Source organism: Dama dama, chromosome 14 (assembly GCF_033118175.1).
Source record: "Dama dama isolate Ldn47 chromosome 14, ASM3311817v1, whole genome shotgun sequence".
Taxonomy (NCBI): Eukaryota; Metazoa; Chordata; class Mammalia; order Artiodactyla; family Cervidae; genus Dama; species Dama dama.
The window spans coordinates 12,429,302-12,454,538 of record NC_083694.1 but is presented as its reverse complement, the minus strand read 5'-3'; positions in this window follow the sequence as shown (position 1 = coordinate 12,454,538).

Genomic DNA, 25,237 nt, shown 5'->3' with positions numbered 1-25,237 from the left:
TTAATAAAAATGTTTTAAAGAAAAAATTTAATGTTTTAATGAAAACATCAGTGCTTCTCAAAATTATATATAGATTCCCTGTTGATCTCATTAAAATCCAGACTCTGATTTAGAACATGTGGGCCGGGTCCTAAGATTCTGATTTATTATCATCCTCTGATGATACACATGTTGCTGGTTCCACCCTGACACACATTGTGTAAGAGAGTTACAAATTTCTCACCAAGATTTATACAATATAATTAGACCCTTGAAAAGAGAGTATGTGTGACTCTCCTCAATTCTCCCAAAGAAATTAGCATACCATCATCATCCTAGACACAAGGGAGACACAATTCAATTTACATGTATCTGATGAAGAAACAGAAGATGATAAAATTGATTATGCTCCATGTGGTCAGATTAAGTGAAAGCTGGAGTTTAAATGCTATGTTCACTCTGGAGCAGTCGACTGAGAAGTGAAAGTGAAAGCCGCTTAGTCGTGTCCGACTCTGCCATCCCATGGACTATATAGTCCATGGAATTCTCCAGGCCAGAATACTGCAGTGGGTAGCTGCTCCTTTCTCCAGGGGATCTTCCCAATCCAGGGATCAAACCCAGGTCTCCCTCTTTGCAGGCGGATTCTTCACCAGCTGAGCCATGAGGGAAGCTGGAGAATACTGGAGCCTATTCCTTCTCCAGGGGATCTTCCCGACCCAGGAATTGAATCAGGATCTCCTGCACTGGAGGAGGATTCTTACCAACTGAGCTATCAGGGAAGCCCAGGAGCAGTCAACTACTTAACTAAAATACATTCCTGTGAATATATTCTAGAGTGCCAGTCACCTTCATATGGTATAAGTGTCTCTCTTAAAGAAATACATTAAGCCTCTCCTATTTTAATAGCATCTAGAAGCTAAATCAGATACTCCAAAAATGAAATTGTCCTTCCAGTGCATCAGTGGTAAAGAACCTGCCTGCAATGCAGGAGATGCGGGAGAATGCAGGTTCCATCCCCGGTTTGGGAAGATCCTCGGAGGAGGAAATGGCAACTAACTCTAGTATTCTTGCCTGGGAAATCCCATGGACAGAGGAGCCTGTAGGGTCGCAGAGTTGGACATTACTGGTGACTGAGCTGAGCACATACACATGCAACTTAGAGTGCTGTTTAGAAAACATGGAATTTGAAGTTAAAAATGAAGTGTCTAAACAACATTTCTGGATAACAAAAGAAACAAAAAGGAGCTAGTCAACACTTAGCAGACACAGGGTTACAAGATTTTTCAGTTAACTCTGGCAATGATTTTAAAAGCAGGCAACCAACAGTGCTGATTAACTTAATTTGGTTATAATGTAAGGACATTTTCTTTAAAGAGCTACCCTGATGAAACATCTTACAGTTCTTTTCGCTGCCTTGCTTTTCCTAAAGATTTGACTATAGAGGAAGAAAAGTACATAAAATACAAATGAGTTCTCGCAGTCACATCTGCTATTTTTTTTAATATGCAAAATAAATATATAATAGATCTAAAGGGATCAGTGTGTTTTTTTTCATTTCATAGCACTGTGACACCACAAAGAGTAAGGAAGCGTTCCATTTTGGCGTTTGGCAATGCATATTTTTCAATCTGATAAATTTTGTGGATCAAATGGAAAATAATATTTTACATAGCTAATCCTCTAAGAAGCCAGTGAAAAAGTTTACACACCTTGAAATTTCAATTAACAGACACACTATGGCTTCCCCATTAAAGCAGTATTGCAAGTCACTTATTTCATTTTATAACAATTGGATTTAAATAGAATCTTTGAGAGGAGAGGGGAGAGGAGAATGATCGAGTCAAACTAATCAAATAATCAATTAATCAACTAATTGACAACTAATCAAACTAATCAAACACTTCAGGAAACTTGTCTTCCTTTTAGTATAAATCTTTAGTCAACCTAAGGGCTTCCATGGTGGCTCAGATCATAAGGTATCCACCTATCGTGCAGGAGACCCAGATTCAATCCCTGAGTTGGGAAGATCGCCTGGAGAAGGGAATGGCAACCCACTCCAGTATTCTTCTCTGGAGAATACCATGAACAGAGGAGCCTGACGGGCTATAGTTCATGGGGTCGCAGAGTCAGACACGTCTGAGTGACTAACACACTTAGTCAACCTAAAAATCTAAGTGATCTCATTTTACTTTCCATCTTTGAAACACATAAGTAGGTATTTCAAGCTGTTTGGAAAGAAAATAGAAGATGAATTATGTAATACCTCATGAATCAACAAATACATATAAATATCTTCATGAAATGCACTATATTTTTCTATTTAACATATTGATTTTTATTCATTAATGTATTTACTCATGGGACAAATATTCCTTGGGAAGCTATTATTTGCCAACCACATCATTGCTTATTTTTACCAAGGAACAAACTACATATGATGCATGTCTTTATGGAATAAAATAAACAAAATACAAATACATAGTAAATAATACCTAGTGCTATAATGAAAAAGAACTGAGATCAACTGGGAAAAATCATCTTATTTTGGTTAATGAGGGAAAATCTTTCTTAATAGGTCATATTATCACTGAGACCTAAATGATGAGAAGGACTCACTCATCAGGAGGAGATATTTAAGCAGAAAGAATTATACAAAAAAGAGCTAAAGAACAGTATGTTTGTGCAAAAATAACCAAAGATCAAACTATACTGTGTAGCAAAGTCCAAATTATACCAGGTCTTTGTCTATAACAGAACATAGAATTTCATCCTGGTGAAGTTCGGACTCTGCTAAACAAAGGAGTATAAAAATCGGACATATATATTTTTATATATGATCTGACCTTCTTTGCAGGGAGTGCTCTGAAGTTGGCATGTGAAAGGCAGAGACCAGAGAGAGATGAGTCTAGTAGCCACCTAAGACTACAGGGTTTTTTAGACAGGATCCTAACAGGGGGGGAAATGCAGATGAATATATTTTTGCTTGGACAAACTTATAATCTAGGTATTTATTATAAAAGTTGGGACACATCACTTATGCTACATGAAGATGTTGTTAGAATGCAAGAGAATGAGAGAAATTTGTTTCAAGCTTATTCTTTGCAGTAGGAAAAAAAAGATTCTCTCCATGATACTACATTCTGCAAAATATAGTAACAGCCATGAAGCCTATTTTAGAGAATAAAGTTATTGCTTCCGAAAGAAAAGACAATGTCAAACAACATTATCCCAAAATTTAAAATATATATCTACAAGTAAATTAAAATAACACTCATATGCCTCATGTGTAAGAGTAATTTTTGAAAGGATACACCTCTCTAATTTTTATTAAAAATAATATCAGAATATCAAAAATTTAGATAGTTTTAGTAGTTTTGAAACAATTTCACATACATGATTGTTCAATTCTATCACAACATTGGTACACATTTGGGGAAAGTGAGACTATTGAATTCTCTGGCCTTCATGACAAAGAGTCTAAAATATGGAGATATATATGGTAAATAAATGTAAAGTTTAAGCATAAAATAATAGCAGACATTAAATGAAATTATAAGGACTAATGATGAAAAATGTAAAAGAAATTAGAATAATAAATCTGAAGTCATAGGAGGCAATCCATAAAGATTGGATGTTATTTCAATATTTATTATACAGTAAATCATGAATATGTTCTCCTTACAAAAATAGACAACATTAGTCAAGATGGCAGAGTAGAAGGGGGAGTGCAACCCCACCCATCAGCAGATAATTGGATTAAAGCTTTACTGAGCAAGGTCATGCCACCAAAGCAAGACCCAGTTTTTCCCATGTGCTCATCTCCTCCTGTGAGTGCACCAAAATTGCAACTAACTGTTAAACAACCATTGATAGGAGAATGCTGAAACTCACCAAAGAAAGGTGTTCCAAATCCAAAGACAAGAAACCACAGTGAGACAGTAGGAGGGGCATAATCATGATAAAATCAAATCCATACCAGCTGGGTGGGTGACCCACAGACCGCAGTACAATAATACCAGGAAGTTCTTACACCATTGTGAAGGTCCTGAACTGCAGGTCAGGCTTCCCAGCCTGGAGATCCAACAAAGGGACTGGGAATCCACAGGTAATCTGACCATGAGGGCCAGTGGGAGTTGATTACAGGCCTTTCAGAGCACTGGGGGAAACAGAGACTCCCCACACACACAAACAAAATTTTGCATGCACCAAACCCAGAGGAAAGGAGCAATGAGCCCACAGGAGACTGAACCAAAATTACATTCTAGTGTTGGAGGGCCTCCTGTGGAGGCATGGGTGGGCAGGGACTTACCACTGGAGCACCGGAAGGTCCCCCTTGGAATCAATCCTCTTGCAGTTAACCCTACCATTAATGACCCCATGGCTGGGTTGCCCAGGCCAACTACCAGAGAGGGAGTGCAACTCCACCCATCAGCATGTAACTGGATTAAAGCTTTTACTGAACAAGGTCCTACCCACCATAGCAAGGCCCAGTTTTTCCCATTCCTCCTATCAAGAAGCTCACACAAGCCTCTTAATCTCATCCATCAGAAGGCAGACAGAAGAGGCAAGAAGTACAGTCTTACAGTGGCTAAAATAAAAGCCATTTTATAGAAACTTAATCACGATGAAAAAGCAGAAAGTTATGTCCCAGATGAAGGGACAAGACAAAATCCCATAAAAAAACAACTAAATGAATTAGAGGCAGGCAACCTTCCAGAAAAAGAATTCAGAATAATGATAGTGAAGATGACCCAGGATCTCAGAAAAAGAATGGAGGCAAAGATTGAGAAGATGCAAGAAATGTTTACCAAAGACTTACAAGAGCTAAAGAACAAACAAATAGAAATGAATAATACACTAGTAGGAATAAATAGCAGAATAACATAGGCAGAAGAATGGATAAATTACCTGGAGGACAGAATGGTGGAAATCACTGCTGTGGAACAGAATATAGAAAAAGGAATGAAAAGAAAAGAAGACAGCCTAAGAGATCTCTAGGACAACATTAAATGTGCCAATACTCTCATGATAGGGGTCCCAAAAGGAGAAGAGAAAGAGAAAGGACCTCAGAAAATATTTAAAGAGATAATAGATGAAAACTTCCCAAACATGGGAAAGGAAATAGTCAACCAAGTCCAGGAAGCATAGAGAGTCCCAGGAAGGATAAATCTGAGGAACACACTGAGCCACATAGTAATCAAACTGACAAAAAGTAAAGACAGAGATAAAATATTAAAAGCAAGAGGGGGAAAATAACAAATAGCATACAAGGGAACTCCCATCAGGCTATCAGTTGATTTTTCAGCAGAAACTCTACAAGCCAGAAGGGAATGGTATGATATGTTTAAAGTGATGAAAGGGAAGAAACTACAACCTAGAATATTCTACCCAACAAGACTTTCCTTCAGAATTGATGGAGAAATCAAAAGTTCAGACTAGCAAAAGTTAAAAGAATTCAGCACCACCAAACCAGCTTTACAACAATGCTAAAGTAACTTCTTTAGTCAGGAAACACAAGACAAGGAAAATTCCTACAGAAAACAAACCAAAACAATTAACAAAATGGTAATTGGATCATACATAGTTACCTTAAATGTAAATGGATTAAATGCACCAACAAAAAGACATAGACTGGGTGGGTAGATGAAAACATGTGCATGTATACACTACCACTTACCAATCATTCTGCTTGACACTTCCAAATTGCATGTAATATTTTATATTGTTAAGTTAATCATGCTCTCATTATGGTTTGCAATTGTAATTATCTTTTAATTTTTGTCTGGTTATTGATATTTTGAACTGATAAACATCTTTTACTATTGTGATTATGTAACTATTACTCACTTAGTACCATTGTATCATGATGGGTCAACAGAAAAATAATAGAACTCTATATCACCAAAACTAGGATTTAATAGAAAAACTTGTAATCACTTTTTAAAATCCAGGTGCATATCAGAATAATCTTGAAATTTTTTGAAAAATAAAAATGCTCAGGTATTGCTTTTGCCTCCAGAGCTCCAGATACATTTCTTATGAACAATCATGTTTAAAAAGGACTGGACTATATGATTACTTTTTTATTTTTATCTAGTTTGTTTCACTTTTTCTATTTCATATTCAGTGCTCCCATTTCATTTAGTTTATGTTCTCCGATTTCTCCACCTCTCCTCTCTTTTTTTTTTTGATGTTCTTTCTCAAGCCTTTATCAAATGTAGTAGAAAAGTTTTTGTATACATATATATAAATATGTGTAATATATATATTTTAGAAAACTTTTGAATTTTTCCCTAACTAAAGAAATTATGACAGTTTGATTCCACTTGTTTGACTTAGTATGAATAGAATTCTAGATTTCTAATTAAAAAATAGATTTGCAACAAGCAACAAATATTTACTGTATAGAATAAGAAACCATAGCTGATATCTTATAATATGGAAAATATTGGATGGAAAATAATTTCAAAAATAAAATATGTGTATGTGTATAACTGAATGACCTCACTGTGCACCTGAAATATTGTAGGTCAACTATACTTCAATAAAATATACATATATTAAAAATAGACAATATTAAACTCAAAGCTAAAAAATGCATTATTTTTATTTAAAGTTCATAGGAATAACCCAAAAAGTTTCCCCAAATGTAGATTCCCAGCTCCCTACTGATATTACAGTAGTGCCCTAAGGAATTTTATATATTTCCTGCCCTGTCAGTTTAGAGCCCTAGTAGGAACAGCACTTCAGGAGCAATGGTATACATGTTCTGTGCAGATCTTTGTTTTTTGTTGGTTTTTTTAAAGCATTATTTAATCAAAAGAAACAGGGTACCTTGGAGAAGATGATGCTAGGACTGAGCAGGAAACTTCTAAGATGAGCATGGAACATCTTTTAGTGAAGGAAATTAAGGAAATCTGAAAATACAAACAGATAAGAAACACAAGTAAATAATAAAAGAAACCATAATTATGGGGTATATCAAAGGATATAGCTAATAAAAGAGTTCCCAATAGCCAAAGCTGGAAAAATTTGAGCAACAAAATAAATAAAACCGTCCTAGATTATAAATGTAGGGCTATATATATATATATACATGTGTATGTATGTATGTCTGTGTGTGTGTATGTATATATATATATATATATATATGTATATATATATCTCCAAGTGTCTACAGTAGTGCATATATATCATTAAATAAATAAATGAACAAAGGGGAGTAGACAAAACTTCTGGGGGGAATTCCAGATAGTTTATATAGATAGTCTTCCCTGAAAGTCAAGCATGTTAAATCACCATCGTTTGGAAAGTCTTATTAAACGTACTAACCCTAGATTAGTACATTTATACAACCTATGTTTGAACAACCTTGTGCACACCAGGACCCAGGGACCCCACAGAGACTGAGACAGAACTGTGTTTGGGTGTCTCCTGCGGAGGTATGGGTCAGCAGTGGCCTCACCCAGGGGCAGGGGCTCTGGGTGCAGTAGACCTGGGTATGGCGTAAGTTCTCTTGGAGGAGGTTGTCATTTACCCCAACATAGAACTTACACAGGATGCAGGAATAGACTCCTGGAGGGCACAAACAGAACCTTATGTGCACAAGTACTCAGGAGAAAGTACCCCAAAAGAGACTGACCCAGACTTGCCCAGGAGAGTTAAGAAGCCTCCAGCAAGGGCATGGGTCAGTGGTGGCCTGATGGAGGGTTGGAGCAGTGAGTGTAGCAGTACCTGCCTGGGATCTTTACAAGGAGGTCGCCATTATCTTCATTACCTCCACCATAGTTTAGCCCCAAGTAAATAGCAGGGGCTATTGTCACCCTGCTTATAAACTTATATGCAGAGTACATCATGAGAAACGCTGGGCTGGATGAAGCACAAGCTAGAATCAAGGTTGCTGGGAGAAATATCAGTAACCTCAGATATGCAGATGACATCACCCTTATGTCAGAAAGTGAAGAACTAAAGAGATTCTTGATGAAAGTGAAAGAGAAGAGTGAAAAAGTTTTCTTAAATTAAGCTCAACATTCAGAAAACTAAGATCATGGCATCTGGTCCCATCACTTCATGGCAAATAGATGAGGAAACAATGAAAACAGTGACAGACTTTATTTTGGGGGGCTCCAAAATCACTGCAGATGGTGACTGCAGCCATGAAATTAAAAGACGCTCCTTGGAAGAAAAGTTATGACCAACCTAGACAGCATATTAAAAAGCAAATACATTACTTTGCCGACAAAGGCCTGTCTAGTCAAGGCTATAGTTTTTCCAGTAGTCATGTATGGATGTGAGAGTTGGATTATAAAGAAAGCTGAGCACCAAAGAACTGATGCTTTTGAACTGTGATGTTGGAGAAGACTCTTGAGAGTCCCTTGGACTGCAAGGAGATCCAACCAGTCCATCCTAAAGGAGATCAGTCCTGAATATTCATTGGAAGGACTGATGCTGAAGCTGAAACTCCAATATTTTGGCCACCTGATGCCAAGAGTTGACTCATTGGAAAAGACCCTGATGCTGGGAAAGATTGAAGGTGGGAGGAGAAGGGGACAACAGAGGATGAGATGGTTGGATGGCATCACCAACTCAACAGACATGAGTTTGAGTAAACGCCAGGAGTTGGTGATGGACAGGTAGGCCTGGCGTGCTGCAGTCCTTGCGGTCACAGAGTCGAACATGACTGAGCGACTGAACTGAATTGAACCTTAGATTTATAAGCTCTATTAGTGTTTTTGAGTCACCTGACCTTAGGGTAATCAATGATGTTACCGCGCCCTTCCTCTCACATTTATGCCACAAAACATTTATAATTTTTACTACTTCCCATTCATCATCATCATTCTTTAAAACTGAAAAACCAGTATTTAATTTGTTCACTAAATATGTAGTTCTGTTTCATTATTTTAACATGATTTATTACAAAATGAAAAAGCAAATTATCAAGTAATAACATAAAAAATTAAATTTACTCAGCTATTATAAAGAATGCATTTGAATCAGTTCTAAGAAGTAGATAAAACTGGAGCCTATTACACAGAGTGAAGTAAGTCAGAAAGAAAAACACCAATAGAGTATACTGATGCATATATATGGAATTTAGAAAGATGGTATCGATGATCCTCTATGGGAAACAGCAAAAGAAACACAGAGATAAAAAACAGATTTTGGACTCTGTGGGAGAAGGCGAGGGTGGGGTGATTTGAGAGAATAGCACTGAAACACATATATTACCATATGTGAAATGAATCACCAGTCCAGGTTCAACGCATGAGTCAGGGCACTCAAAGCCAGTGCACTGGGATGACCCTGAGGGATGGGATGGGGAGGGAAGTGTAGAATATATGTGTAGAATGCATTTTATTTGTGTGATTTTATCTTCAAGTATATAGTTTTAAATACTGAAATTATAACTTATCCTTAACAAATTCTTATTAAAATACACTGGATTTTATTTCCAGAAATATAAATTTAATTTATGAATATCCTAGAATCATAATTTTAAAGTTAAAAAAATAGTCAAACAGGATTTTATGAGGAATATGCATATCTAGATAAAAAATAGATTAAACAAATAATGTTGAGACAGTTTTAAATTCAAATTGAAAAAGTATAGTAAACATTACCCCAAAGATTTTGTGACAGTTCAATCTAATCATTTTTCCTAAAATCCATCTTGTCTCTTTAGTTAACTGTCTAAAATATTCATAACCCTTCTCCCAGTAAATAACATAAATCGTTCAATTTTCAGAGTGTTATTGCAAAAAATAAAGAAGTGAAAATCATCAACTGTTAGAATTACTTGCTTCATTGGGAGCAGTTCTGTAAAACAAGGTCTTCTTGTCTGTCACATCTGAGTCCCTATTACTTGCCAGATTTATTGAAATGTTCTATAGTCAATTAAGCTGACAGTGTTTTTCAGTGGCATACAATTGAACTTAGGTTCTGACTATATAATTAACACTGAGAGGACTCACTCTCATCAGAAAAGGGTAAGAGAAAATAAGCCCCCCTTTTTTTTCCTCTTCTTCTTATGTTTTCTTAAGAAATCAGGAAGAAAGGGTGATAAGCAGTTTATTGCCTGTCACTAGATGTGAATGAATATTTGACAGATTCCTTCAGTTACTTTAAATTCTAGAGCTGCTAGAATAGAAAACAAAGTATAAAATTTCAAGACAGCAGTGAAAGAAATTGGTGATTGTTCTTAAAATGAGGAAAGCAGAAATGAGTTCATTGATAACTATTACTTATTGCAAGTGAAAAAACTGAAGTAGAGGGAAAATACTACTTACATTTACAGGATAAAAAGTTTGATAACTAGATAAGGAAAAGAACCATGCGTGTACAATTTTAAATAAACATAATATTGTTGAAGTAAATTATCGATATTATAAAAATATTATTTTTAAAAGATGATTTTATAATGTGACAACTTGATGTACTTTTTTATATCATCCCAATGAAAAACACTGCATGCTTGCTTTATGCTTCCTGAACTACCATTGTCTATTATAAAATGTTCCCTTAGTGGTCTACATGGATTTTGGATACCGGTAATTTAGGGTGGAAGTAAGGACTTTGTCACTCAGTAGCTGAAAATGCCTAGCCAAGTTATTTCCCCATTCTTAGCCTCAGTTTTATAAGTGAATAAGAAAATACCATTTACCACATATAACTTACGCATTGATGGCATGGAATTTTATTTGAAAATTTCAAATATTAAAATTGTGGCTAGAGTTAGAAAAGATGTGATGTAATAGAAATAGTAGCAGTACATTGTTTTCTTATCAGATAAAGAAAAGCAGCCAACTGTAAAATGACTTGTCTTTTAGTTTGTGTCACTGCCTTCTATGGGCTCATCTGTGTTTTCACAAGACTTGCGTTGGGTGCTCAAGCCCAACACCTACCATAGAATGGGATCTTATCTGGGACTGGGGTTGTCTAGCTCTGCTTAGTTAAGATTTCATCATACTGAAGTAGGGTAGCCCCTAATCCGACATGACTGATGTCTTAGTAAAGAGGGGAAATGAGGATACAGACACACACACAGGAGGAACTCCACGTGCAGGGGAAGGCAGAGACCTGCGAGGTTTCTACAAGCCAGGAAACTTCCAGAACCTAGGAGACAGGCGTCAAAAAGATCCTCCCTTAAGAGCCCTCAAAATGAACTCACCTTGCTGACTAACCTCAAAATGACACTTTATTCTTGAACTTCTAGCCTCCAGAACTGAGAAGCAAAGTCTGTACCTAGTTTGTGGTACTCTGTTCTGACAATTCTAGAGAACTGATATAGGTTCTATTTAGAGGGCAAGGTTTGCTAGAGTTGGGCTATCCTTATTTTCTATGTATTGTTAGAGCTTACCTAATCTATCCTGTAACAATTTATTTTATCATTCCATTGTTTATTTTCTCAACATTTTTTTTTTTTTTTTACTTTATGTCTAAAATATTTGGGTATAAACAACCCTGTGTGACTCCTACTACAAAGTTATCTTCCTTGTACTTAATTATTAGGATAAAGTTCATCTTTAGAACATTATTGACTGGCATGTAACTCCTTTCTCAAAGATTCTCTTCAATCACCCACTCTTTTGGGAGTGGATATAACATCAGTTATATATATATATATATATATATATATATATATATATGTATATATATATATATACATCAGTTCAGTTCATTTCAGTTGCTCAGTCATGTCTGACTCTTTGCGACCCCTTGACTTGCAGCATGCCAGGCCTCCCTGCCCATCACAAACTCCCAGAGTTTACTGAAACTCATGTCCAGCGAGTTGGTGATGCCATCCAGCCATCTCATCCTCTGCCATCCACTTCTCCTCCTGCCCCCAATTCCTCCCAGCATCAGGGTATTTTCCAATGAGTCAGCTCTTCGCATCAGGTGACAAAAGTATTGGAGTATCAGCTTCAGCATCAGTCCTTCCAATGAACACCCAGGACTGATCTCCTTTAGGATGGACTGGTTGGATCTCCTTGCAGTCCAAGGGACTCTCAAGAGTCTTTTCCAACACCACAGTTCAAAAGCATCAATTTTTCAGCACTCAGCTTTCTTCACAGCCCAACTCTCACATCCATACATGACCACTGGAAAAAACATAGCCTTGACCAGATGGACCTTTGTTGGCAAAGTAATGTCTCTCCTTTTTAATATGCTATCTAGGTTGGTCATAACTTTCCTTCAAAGGAGTAAGTGTCTTTTAATTTCATGGCTGCAGTCACCATTTGCAGTGATTTTGGAGACCCCCCCCCAAAAAAAAAAAAAAAAAATAATAAAGTCTGACACGGTTTCTACTGTCTCCCCATCTATTTCCCATGAGGTGATGGGACCAGATGCCATGATCTTAGTTTTCTGAATGTTAAGCTTTAAGCCAACTTTTTCACTCTTCTCTTTCACTTTCATCAAGAGGCTTTTCAGTTCCTCTTCCCTATCTGCCATAAGGGTGGTGTCATCTGCATATCTGAGGTATTGCTATTTCTCCCAGCAATCTTGATTCCAGCTTGTGCTTCTTCCAGCCCAGCGTTTCTCATGATGTACTCTGCATAGAAGTTAAATAAGCAGGGTGACAATATACAGCCTTGACGTACTCCTTTTCCTATTTGGAACCAGTCTGTTGTTCCACGTCCAGTTCTAACTGTTGCTTCCTGACGTGCATACAGATTTCTCAAGAGGCAGGTGAGGTGGTCTGGCATTCCCATCTCTTTCAGAATTTTCCACAGTTTATTGTGATCCACACAATCGAAGGCTTTGGTGTAGTCAATAAAGCAGAAATAGATGCTTTTCTGGAACTCTCTTGCTTTTTTGATGATCCAGCAGATAGTGGCAATTTGATCTCTGGTTCCTCTGCCTTTTCTAAAACCAGCTTCAACATCTGGAAGTTCATGGTTCATGTATTGCTGAAGCCTGGCTTGGAGAATTTTGAGCATTACTTTACTAGCGTGTGAGATGAGTGCAATTGTGTGGTAGTTTGAGCATTCTTTGGGATTGCCTTTCTTAGGAATTGGAATGAAAACTGACCTCTTCCAGTCCTGTGGCCACTGCTGAGTTTTCCAAATTTGCTGGCATATTGAGCGCAGCAGCTTCACAGTATCATCTTTTAGGATTTGAAATAGTTCAACCAAAATACCATCACATTTTTTTTAAACAAATTCCTCAAAGTTTACCATTTTAGCTAACAATCTTTCACTCAGCAGCTACAATCATTCTTTAAAAAACATTTTTTCAAGAGGTCCTTTTTTGAAAACCATACTTAGACTCTCAGTCACACAATGACCTACCAGGCTTTATTTCTTCCACACATAGGATTATTCCATATTTATATGATCCATTTTTTAAACTCATTCCACTAAAATAAAGCTGTAAGAGGAAAAAAGACAAAGATTTTTGTTTGTTCAGTTAGATCAACAGCACCACAGAAATGATCATGTGTGTTTTCTTTCAACATTACATCCTCAGCCCACGTGCATATGTAATCACAAAAGTGTTTGCTGCCGCTGTTGCTAAGTCGCTTCAGTCGTGTCTGACTCTGTGCGACCCCATAGACGAGAGCCCACCAGGCTCCCCTGTCCCTGGGATTCTCCAGGCAAGAACACTGGAGTGGGCTGCCATTTCCTTCTCCAATGCATGAAAGTGAAAAGTGAAAGGAAAGTCCCTCAGCCGTGTCCTACTCTTAGCGACCCCAAGGACTGCGGTCTACCAGGCTCCTCCATCCATGGGATTTTCCAGGCAAGAGTACTGGAATGGGGTGCCATTGCCTTCTCCAACAAAAATCTTTAGTAAAATATTAAATAATAAGTGCATGAATGATTGAAAATATTCATTTAATACTAGGCATTATGCAAATGCAGTGCATATGTCAAGGAAAGAAACATGGTCTCCATTTATGGGAGCCTATAATTTCAAAAATTATATGAAATTGTAATTCAGAATAATGCCACACAAAAGATTTAAATGTTTATGTGAGAGGATAAAATTGGTGATTTGATCTCATCAGAGAGGTTAGGAAAGGCTTTTCTGAGGAAAAGAATGTTAGGCTGAATTGTATCTGGGCCATTTAAATAAAGAAAAGAGATAATTATGCTTCAAGATACAGGAAAATCATATGCAGTCCCACATGATAGAAGACTGAAAAAGGTCAGAATGGCTAACATAGAAAGATTAAAAGTATCTAGCAATATGAAATGAACATTTTTATGAGAAATTTATAAGACCTGTTGTGGAAAATTCATTTTTATCCTAAGAACAATGAGACACTTCTGAGACAGTTAAAGTTTTAGAAGACTTTATACCTTATACCTCCACCAGATATATGGTGGAGGGGATAATAACAAGACTCCTGTGTCTGCAATGTCAAGAACAGATGGCAGAGTTAAACACTTAGAAAGATATTGTAAAAGTCCCAATGGGAGGTGTTGTGAGTTAACTGCTGACAGACAGGGAGAAGAGCGGATTGGAACTTAGAAATGTTGAAGATGAAAAAGTGATAAATTAACTACAGTGAGTGAGGCAACTGGACATATGTTTGAGTGCTAGTTCTGTGACCTGCGAAAAATCAATTGAGCCTTGCCACTTACTGAAATAAATAAAATTTAAAAAGATCTACTAGTTATGGCTTTAAGAAAGGGGAATGATTGGCATTCCTTTCACATATGTACAATTTCAATTAGGATACTAGGCTAAATGGTTAGCCTTCAATGGAAAAATTACAAGTTAGAGTTATTATATAAACTAATGACATACTTCAGTATAAGTATGTTTTCATTTTTGTGAATGGATACAATTATTCAGAGATAGACTGTAGTTTAAGAAGGGCTTCTCTGTGGCTTAGTGGTAAAGAAACTGTCTGCCAATGCAGGAAATGCAGGTTCAATCCCTGGGTCGAGAAGGAACTAGCAACCCACTCCAGCTTTTTTCCCTGGGAAAATACTGAATGGACTACAATTCATGGAGTCACAAAAGAGTTGAACACAACTTAGTTACTAAACAAAAAAAACATAGTTTAAGAAAAACTAAATAGACAAGGTAGCAACTGAAAGTAGCATGGAAGTCAATATGAGTGTGCTTTTTTCAATAAGAACAACATTCTGAGCAGGCTTGTAGTTGCTACAAGTTTAAATAAATACATCCTACCAATGTCTGCTTTATTTTTCTGATCAAGGAAAATAGTGATATTAACTGTGTGCATCTGTTTGTGTGTGTGTGAAGTTTAGGGAATTGCTAGTTTAAAAAATAATTATATAAACCAGATATAACTCAAGCACTCTATCTGATCTCCATATGGTAGCTATAAATCTCTCATTTTGTATTCATTTATCTTACAAATTAAAGGTTAAACTCTATGATAAACATTATTTTCTGAAAAAAATAGCATCTTGTTTTAGTTTTCTAATCATGCATGATTTATCTACATTATGAATTCTAACGGGAAATAATGTTATTTATTTTAAATAAGACAATTCCCATAGAAAACTATAGGAAACATTGTATATGTTTCTATGTGTACTTTAAAAAAATATATCCATTAAACAGAAATTTTGGAACAGAAGCATCAGTGTAGTAGCTATGGTTTAATCATAAATACATAGTTTCAAATACAAAGACTCTGTTAATTACTTAGGATTCCTTCTTATTTCTTCAAACATTACTTTTAATAAATATATCATTAGAATCCAAGCTATATAATTCCTTATTTTTTCCACATTTAAGAATTATGGAGAAACGACTTATTCTAACTTTACAGTAGCATTTTTTCCTAATAAATGTTATAAGAAAAATTATCAGGATTTTTTTGTTGTTGGTGGTGGTGGTGTTCTTTTGAGAAATTCACTTTTAGTCTTCTTTCTAAAATTTACAATTTTTTTTCTGTATATTATAATGATTTATGAAGTAGTAGATTCAAAGCAGTAGTTGTGAGTATTCAATTATGTACTCCGTGTGGTAAGATTTAATAAATTCATTGTTAGTGTATTAGATTTTTGGGACTGTCCTAACAAAGTATCATAAACTGGATAACTTAAAACAGCAGGAATGTATTTTCTCACAGTCCTGGAAGCTAAAACTCTAAAATCAAGCTATCAGCAAAACAAACTCCAAATGAAACCTGCAGAGGAACACTTCTTACATCTTACTAGCTTCTGGGATTTCGATGGCCATCTTAGGCAATCCCTGACTTGCAGGTGCATAACCCCACTCTCTCATTAAAGGTCATATGGTGCTCTGCTCATGGTGTTTTTTGGCTTCATATGGCCTCCTTCTTATAAGAATGTAAGTCATATTAGAGTCGGGGTTCACTCTACCTCAGTATGACCTCATCTTAACTATGTATATCTTTCTTGACTCTCTGTCCAAATCAGGTCACACATTCTGATGTTGGGACTTCAATGTAAATTTTTTGCAAAACAAAGTTCAATTCATAAAAGGCAGGCACCCATATAAAACCACAAGTAATATAAGATTATCCTTGTCTCAGTACAGGAAAAATTATTTTTGTCACTTTCTGACTACCCATGGATATTGATGGCACTCAGTTATTAACATTTATCAAGGCCATATGGTAGACACATAAATACAGTAGCTAAGAATGAGTGTTCTGCACCTACCCAAAGTTCATTGCAGCACCATTTACAATAGCCAGTGTATGGAAGCAAACTAGATATCCATCAATAGCCAAATGGATAAAGAAGTTATGATACATATATACAATGGAATATTACTGAGCCACAAAAATGAATGGGTTTGAGTCAATTCCAGTGAGGCACATGAAACTAGAGCCTGTTACGTAGAGTGAAGTCAGAAAGAGAAAAAAATAATATATCATGTATTAACACATATATATGGATCTAGAAAAGAGGTACTGATGAACTTATTTGCAGGGAAGCAATAGAGACACAGACATAGAGAACAGACTTATGGACATACTGGTGGAAGGGGAAGATGAGATGAATTGGGAAAGTAATAATGAAGCATATACATTACCACATGTAAAATAGATAGCCAGTGGGAATTTGTTGTATGGTGCAGGGAGCTCAAGCTGGCCCTCTATGACAACCTACAGGAGTGGGATGGGGTGGGAGGGAAGTTCAAGAGGAAGGGGACATAAATATACCTATGACTGACTCATGTTGATGTGTGGCAGAAACCAATGCAACATTGTAATTATCCTCCAATTAAAAATAAACAAATTAAAAAACAAGAAGAATGAGTGCTCTGGAGGTACATTCTTAGATTTAAGTCCAAGATCCTGATTTCTCGTTCTAGGATGTTGGAAATATTATTTTGCTTCTGACGCTGTTTCCTTATTCTTAAAAGAACTGTGATAATAGTATTGGAGAAACTGTGCCATTTACAGAGACAAGGATGGACCCAGAGACTGTCATATAGAATGAAGTCAGAAAGAGAAAAACAAGTATTATATATTAATGTGTTGATGTGGAATCTAGAAAAAATGGTACAGATGAACCTATCTGCAAAGTAGAAATAGAGACATGGACACAGAGAGCAAACATACGGACACAAATGGGGAAAGAAGGGATAGCATGAAGTGGGAGATTGGGACTGACATATATATATATCTGCTGTGTATATAATAGACAACCATACTATATATAAATACTACATAGTATAATATATATAAATACTATACAAAATAGATAACTATTGAGAACATAGTGTGTGGCACAAGGAACTTTACTCAATACTCTGTGGTGACAAAGAGGGGATATATGTATACATGTGGCTGATTCACTTTGCTACACAGCAGAAACTAACATAACATTGTAAAAAAAGGTCTGGTCTTTATAAAGGTAAAATGAATTCATTCTTAAAGAGTTTATAAGAGGGTTTGACATAGGAAAAGAATTCTGTATCAGCTGCTATTATAATACAGTATATGAAAGATACTCAAAATACAATTGCAAAAGAAAAATATTGAAAAGCTACCAAGGATTTTTGGTGCTGCCCACAATAGAAATAACTTCTAGCAAATAAGCCTCTTACTAGAGAGGCTTAGAGTGCTGTCATTTCAGTCAGCATTCAGGGCTCCATTTCCCTACAGATGGAGGGAAAACATGAAGTAATTATTATGTTCAACATGCTTGTATTTTCCCCCAGAAGTTAATTTCTAATATTCAGTTATATAAATGGCTCTTTAGCAGGGGAGGGAATAAACTTTGAGTTTAAAATCCTGCTAAGCTAGAAGACCTTTGATCAATTCATTTCAGAGTCCAGAAAAAAATGAGATTAAGGTATATACTCAAGGCATCAGGGTACACACGAAGATTAAGAACTATGTCCTAGGAGTGAGGAAAAAACTGAAATAAAGAAGACTAAACAAATCAAAATACAACCTTTCAGAAAAGTAAGCTGATTCAACTATTCTGTGCATCTTCCAAAAGGAAATGTGAATGAAAATTATGACTTACCTACATGACATTTCCCAGCAAACACTGATATATTATTCTCAAGTGAGCATGGACTTTTCCATGATAGGTTACAAACAGAGTCATAAAGCAAACCCTGATATTCCAAATGATATAGTAGTTAGTAAATTCTGAAAAATTACAAGGAAATATAAAAATATTTAAAAATAATTTAAGATAATTCCTAGGCATGAAAAATAAATTACAAAATATTTTAAGAAAGCAAAAATGCAACATGTCAATTTTGTGATGCAACTAAACCAGAAATTGAAATTAAATTATAACTTTGAATGAGTATATTAGAGAAGACAGATTAAAGATCATCAATGTAAATTTCTATGTCCAGAAGTTAGAAAAACAAGTGAAGTGAATATCGCTCAGTCTGACTCTTTGTGACCCCATGGACTGTAACCCTCTAGCATTCTCTGTCCACGGAATTCTCCAGGCAAGAATATCAGAGTGGGTAACCGTTCCCATCTCCAGAGGATTTTAGTGACCCAGCAATTGAACCTGGGTCTCCTGCATTGTAGGCAGATTCTTTACCATTTGAGAAGTTAGAAAAGTAATGACAAATCAAAACACTGTCAACTGTGAGGTAAATTTCTAGAGAGCAGAGCATAAAGACAAAATGAAAAATATAAATATGAGGTAGGAGAAAGGAACATAGACATTTACTACAGTATGATCATTATCTAAGCCATGCAGGAATTTCAAAACTAATTTTAGAGATTAATATATAAAATAAATTCATATATAGCTGTCCATATATAGCTGTATCAAGCATAAAAAGAGTCCTAAAAAGAATAGAATTCTCTTCTCACAAGGAAACAAAAGCTACTGGCAAATACACAAGTGACTGACTGACATCAGATCGACATAAGAAATATAGGAAGGTATATTCACAAAATTATAGTGTGGCAATTCCCTCAAAATGAGAAAATATTCTGAATCTAGAATTTATATATGATAGTATTCTCAATGCATATCTAAGAGCAGATTAAGTACTTATGAAAAAAATCAAGAATTCAAAATTTGTATACCACTTATACCCTTCTAAGGAAAACAACACTAAGGGTATTGTTAAGGGATCAATACGTTAGCTTCACCTAAAGGACTACAAGAAAGACAGAAGACATACTCTAATGAACTGAGATCTCATAATGCCAACATAAGAAATATTAGAATATTATAATATAGGAATTCTGGAAAATCAGACAAAAATGTCCTAAAGCAAAACACTTTCATAAACAGTATAAAGAATCTGGAAACTTTACTGATATAGTCAAAGCATATGCTTCTCTGTGTACAAGGTAAAAAAGAATCAATCTTCAGAAGGGAGATTCTAGCAGCAGAGCCATTCAGATATCCACTCTGACCCTCTGACCAAAAATTGAACAGAATGAACTACCAAAAATAGCCTCAAAAATATCAAAGTTCTTGAAAGACAGTAGGGAAATATCAAGTTAAAATTTCAGTGAAAGAGTAACTCAGAGAAGTAGATCTTATTTTGATGATATTTACCAAGTCTTATAAAAACTGAACTTTAGCTTTCTTGGCTTTGTCTAAAATGAGAGACATAGACAGAGTCCAGTACCACCACAGGTGGATGACCCTTCCAAATAAAGGAGACACATCAAAAGCAAACACTTTTGATGCTTGATGAAACATATTTTCTTGAGCCCCTACTCAAAGAGAACTGATATTAAAGTTAGCATGGTAGTCAACAAAGTTAGAAGCCAAAATGAGCATCTGAGAAGTTAAAGTAAAAAACTCATCCTCACCTGCACTTGCAGATCAAATTTATACAGCCCAGGTGTTAAAAATACAAATTCTGAGTTAAGTATAAAATACTTGAAAGGTAATACTCCCTGGTGCCTGGCATATCAAAGAGTAATCCTTTATGGTGGAAATTATCTTAAAACTAAAACCTGAAGACTCTTCAAAATAATTTCCCAGGAGAGTGTGCACAGCTTAAAATTAAAAAAAAAAAAAAATTACAAGGCAACAAGATAGCACATGCAATTATCTACAGAGAAACAGACATATGAATATTCATAAACTGGAATAATCAGACATAGGAGGAAAACAAACTCTATGTTTACTATACTTAGACATGCACACACCACACACACACACACTCACACACACACGTAGCTTACAATAAAGTTTAAAAGGATTTTCATGGAAGTTACTCGTTTTGCACACAGAGAGCTTGGGAGTTACTCCTCCTTCCTAACTTCAAATAAAAAGCTGACCAGTCTGATAAATCAAGTTCTTGGACCTGTTTATAATTGAGGACTCAAAGGCAACCCCAGCCTCCTAGACCGTGGAGACAAACAGGTGACATCTCACCTGGGCAGACACTCATGAAGAGAGACTGCCATGGGAACCACTGCCAAGAAAGGAAAAACTGAATCTTACCTGATGAACTCCTGGAGCCTCAGGGTGTATATACTAAGTTACAAATTATATTTGCTGCTATTTAGTCCCTAAGTCATGTCCGACTCTTTGCAACCACATGGACTGCAGTCCACCAGGCTCCTTTGTCCATGGAATTTTCTAGGCAAGAATACTGGAGTGGGTTGCCATTTCCCTCTCCAGGGGATCTACCTGACCCAGGGATTGAACCTGGGTCTCCTGCATTGGCAGATGGATTCTTTACCTCTGAGCTACCAAATTATACAGGGACCTAATAATCAGTGGTCCCCATAAATCTGTGAGTTTTGCCTCCAGAAGCTTGGCAAGGTTCTCACAATAACTTTGGAGAACCTTGTCAGAGGAATTGGAGAAATGTCAGGCTTCACATCACAGAAAGGGAAATGGTACCATTGTGAAATACATCAGAGCATTCTGTTCTCAACAAGCTCACCATCAAGAAACACTATTTAACCAGAACACAACATGGGTTTTTATCAGTCTGATTGGCTTGGGTGCCAGTGCCAGCTTCTTGCATAGAAGGGAAACTCTTAACTCCAAAGCACTGTAACCCCTCTGTCCCACCTAAGGGGAGTGGGAGTGGAAAGAAACTGGGAAGCAGGTGCTGAATTCCCAGAGCAGAGGCATAGGAGCACAAAAAGACCAATCTAAAGACTAGAGATTCGCCTCCACCATCACATTTCTAAAGGCCTGTCTACAGCAGTATCTTTTTCTTCTATCAAGAAAACATTAGTAGGCATACTGAAAGGCAAATAACACAACTTGAGACAGAGCAAGTATCAGAGCTAGACATGGCATTGTCAGACTGGGAGCTTAAACACCAATGATTACTATTCTAAGGGCCTTAATGGTTAAAGCAGACATATAAAAACAGCTGGGCAATGTAATCAGGAAGGTAGAAATCCTAAAAACCAAGGAGAAATGCTAGAGATCAAAAACACTGAAACAGAAATGAATGTCTTTGATGGGCTCATTAGTAGACTGGAAACAGTTGAAGAAGGCATCTATGAGCTTGAGGATACATCAAAGGAAACCTTCAAAGCAGAAAAGCAGAGGGAAAAAATAAAACATGGAAAAAACAGAACAGAATGTCCAAGGAGTATGGAGCAACTACTGAAGTTGTAAGATACACATACTGGTAATAGCAGAAGAAAAAGGAGAGAAAAGCACAGAATAAATATCTAAAACAACAGTATATGAGAATTTCCTCTTATTAATGTCAAACAACAAATCACAGCTTCAATGAGCATACATAATGCCAAGCAGGATAAATGCAAAAACAAACAAACAAACAAAATCACATTATCTCTAAAGGAACAATAATAATAATAATAATGATTTCTCTGCAGAAATCGTGTACACAAGAAAAAAATATTCTGAAATATTTAAAGTACTGAGAGGAAGCAACTCCAACATCTTATTCTATTGTCTGTAAAATTATCCTTTTCAAATGAAAAAAAAAATGAGTAAATTTGTTTCCAGAAGACCTGCCTTGCAAAAAATGTTACATGAAGCTCTTTAGAGAGAAGGAAAATACAGGTCCCATGGATACTAAAAAGAAAATGAAAGGACACTATGAATAATTCTATGCCCCCAATTTTGGTAGACCAGATGAACTGGATTAATTACCTGAAAGATACAATCTGTCAAAATTCACACAAGAAAAAGCAACCCATGTGAATGGGTCTTTATCTTTTAAAGAAATTAAATCAATAATTAACTACTTTCCAAAACAGAAAGCATCAGATCCAGGTGAGTTAACTGGTAAATTCTACCAAATATTTAAGGAAGAAATTATTTCAATCCTCTACAATCTCTTTCAGAGGACAGAAGCAGAGGGAATACTTCCTAATTCTATGAGGTCGACGTTACCCTAACATCAAAGCCAGAAAAAAAAAAAAAAACTTTCAAGAAAAGGAAAATACGACCAGTATCTGTTATGAACATAGATGCAAAAGTCTTTAAAAAGGATTCACCTGCTCCCTGAAAGTCATTCAGTTCAGTTCAGTCGCTCAGTCGTGTCCGACTCTTTGTGACCCCATGAATCTCAGCACGCCAGGCCTCCCTGTCCATCACAAACTCCTGGAGTTTACTCAAACTCATGTCCATCAAGTCGGTGATGCCATCCAGCCATCTCATCCTCTGTCGTCCCCTTCTCCTCCTGCCCCCAATCCCTCCTAGCATCAGGGTCTTTTCCAATGAGTCAACTCTTTGCATCAGGTGGCCAAAGTATTGGAGTTTCAGCTTCAGCATCAGTCCTTCCAATGAACACCCAGGACTGATCTCCTTTAGGATGGACTGGTTGGATCTCCTTGCAGTCCAAGGGACTCTCAAGAGTCTTCTCCAACATCAAAACTTCAAAAGCATCCATTTTTCAGCGCTCAGCTTTCTTCACAGTCCAACTCTCACATCCATACATTACCACTGGAAAAACCATAGCCTTGACCAGACAGACCTTTGTTGGCAAAGTAATGTCTCTGCTTTTTAATATGCTATCTAGGTTGGTCATAACTTTCCTTCCAAGGAGTAAGCATCTTTTAATTTCATGGCTGCAATCACCATCTGCAGTGATTTTGGAGCCCAAAAAATAAAGTCTGACACTGTTTCCCCATCTATTCCCCATGAGGGATGGGACCAGATGCCATGATCTTAGTTTTCTGAATGTTGAGATTTAAGCCAACTTTTTCACTCTTACCTCAAGACAAATACTGCCTGGCTTTTGTGGTCATTTGCAGACATGTGCAGAATAGCAAAATATGTGAGTTGTGATCCACAGCTTCACAGTTGAAGTCCAATAAAGCAACACTATGTCTGATCATTTCCATTTCATATTGTAAAGAAGTGTCCTATTTTCAGTCTATTTATTGATGTTTCACACACCTTTGTGGGACTTCTTGGATGATTTCTATGTTTAAAATAGTCCTCAAATATAGTGATGAAGTGCTCACTAGTGTTGCAAAGAGCAGGATGGCTTAGGAGGAAAAGAAAATGTGAGTTAGATAAGTTTCTTTTGAGCATACTGTTGACTGTGAGTTCAATGTTAATGAATTGAAAATATTACACTTACAGATAAAGGAGTAGGAAATTTGCTGATCAGTACATGGGGCAACTCTGTATGATACTAAATAATATCTAAAGTATTTGATAAAGCTATGGAAAAGTGGCAGTATTATTTGTTATGTGAAATGGTGACTAATAAAAAGCATAATAGACAGCGTTGGTGTGAGGTGGAAAGTCAAAGAAATTTATTTTTACATTACCCAAGATGAGGAAAATGTTAAGTCCTTCCTGGCTAGTGCTGACACGTTCCAAAATGTGATCAACTTTTCTTTTCCTTTCTTTGTGTCACAATGAACTATGCTGTATCACATCCATATGTACCAACATAGCTAACCATAGAATAAATCAAGAGTTTGAGTGAACTTTGTAAGTTCAGACTAAATTGAAAAATAATAGGCAAATGATAAAAAAAATTACAATGTGCGTTATAGCTTGAAGAAAAAAACAGTGCCCTGTCAACAAACTTATCATCTCCCAACACTTGATTATGTCAGATACCAGGCATAGTTTGAGGAAAAATAAGTAAGACAGACTCAACCATCATTTTCATCAGTAGGGAAAAAATTCTAAAATTTTATCATGAGCATTAAAGGTAAACAAATAATAACAATAATCTAAATGAATTAACATCTAAATGCGGAAGGGCTTGATACACTGTGAATCATTACTGTTTATTTTAGTCATCATATAATGATACTATAGTATAAATACACTTAATTCTCTTGACCGATTCATATGCTTCTCCTGTCATAAAGAGCAATGCTAATGAATCTAGAACATTTAAACTGCAGAGATAGTCTCAAGAAATTAAACCTGTACACTGGTTTTAGGTTATTGGGGACATTAACAATTATTCCTTCCTCAGTAAATTTACTAAAACCTAGTACCTATGTTATTTTAATATAAAATAATTGTCTATATTGATGCCTCTGCCAGATCATTGTCTTTAGATCTGGGCGTATTTTTGTTTTTATACTTTAGTTACTTTTATCTTTTTCCTATGTTAATTTGACACCATGCTTTAATTGTTCCTGGGCTTCCCTTGTGGCTCAGCTGGTAAAGAATCCACTTGCAATGTGGGAGACCTGAGTTAGATCTCTGGGTTGGAAAGACCCCCTGGAGAAGGGAAAGGCTACCCACTTCAGTGTTCTGGCCTGGAGAATTCCATGGACTATATAGTCCATGTGATCCCAAAGAGTCAGGCACAACGGAGCAACTGTCACTTTCTCTTTAATTGTTCCTACATGTATGTACAGACATATATATATAATAATTTTGATTATGACTTGCATTTAAAAGAGTCATTTAAAACTCTGAATTAGGAAATTAAA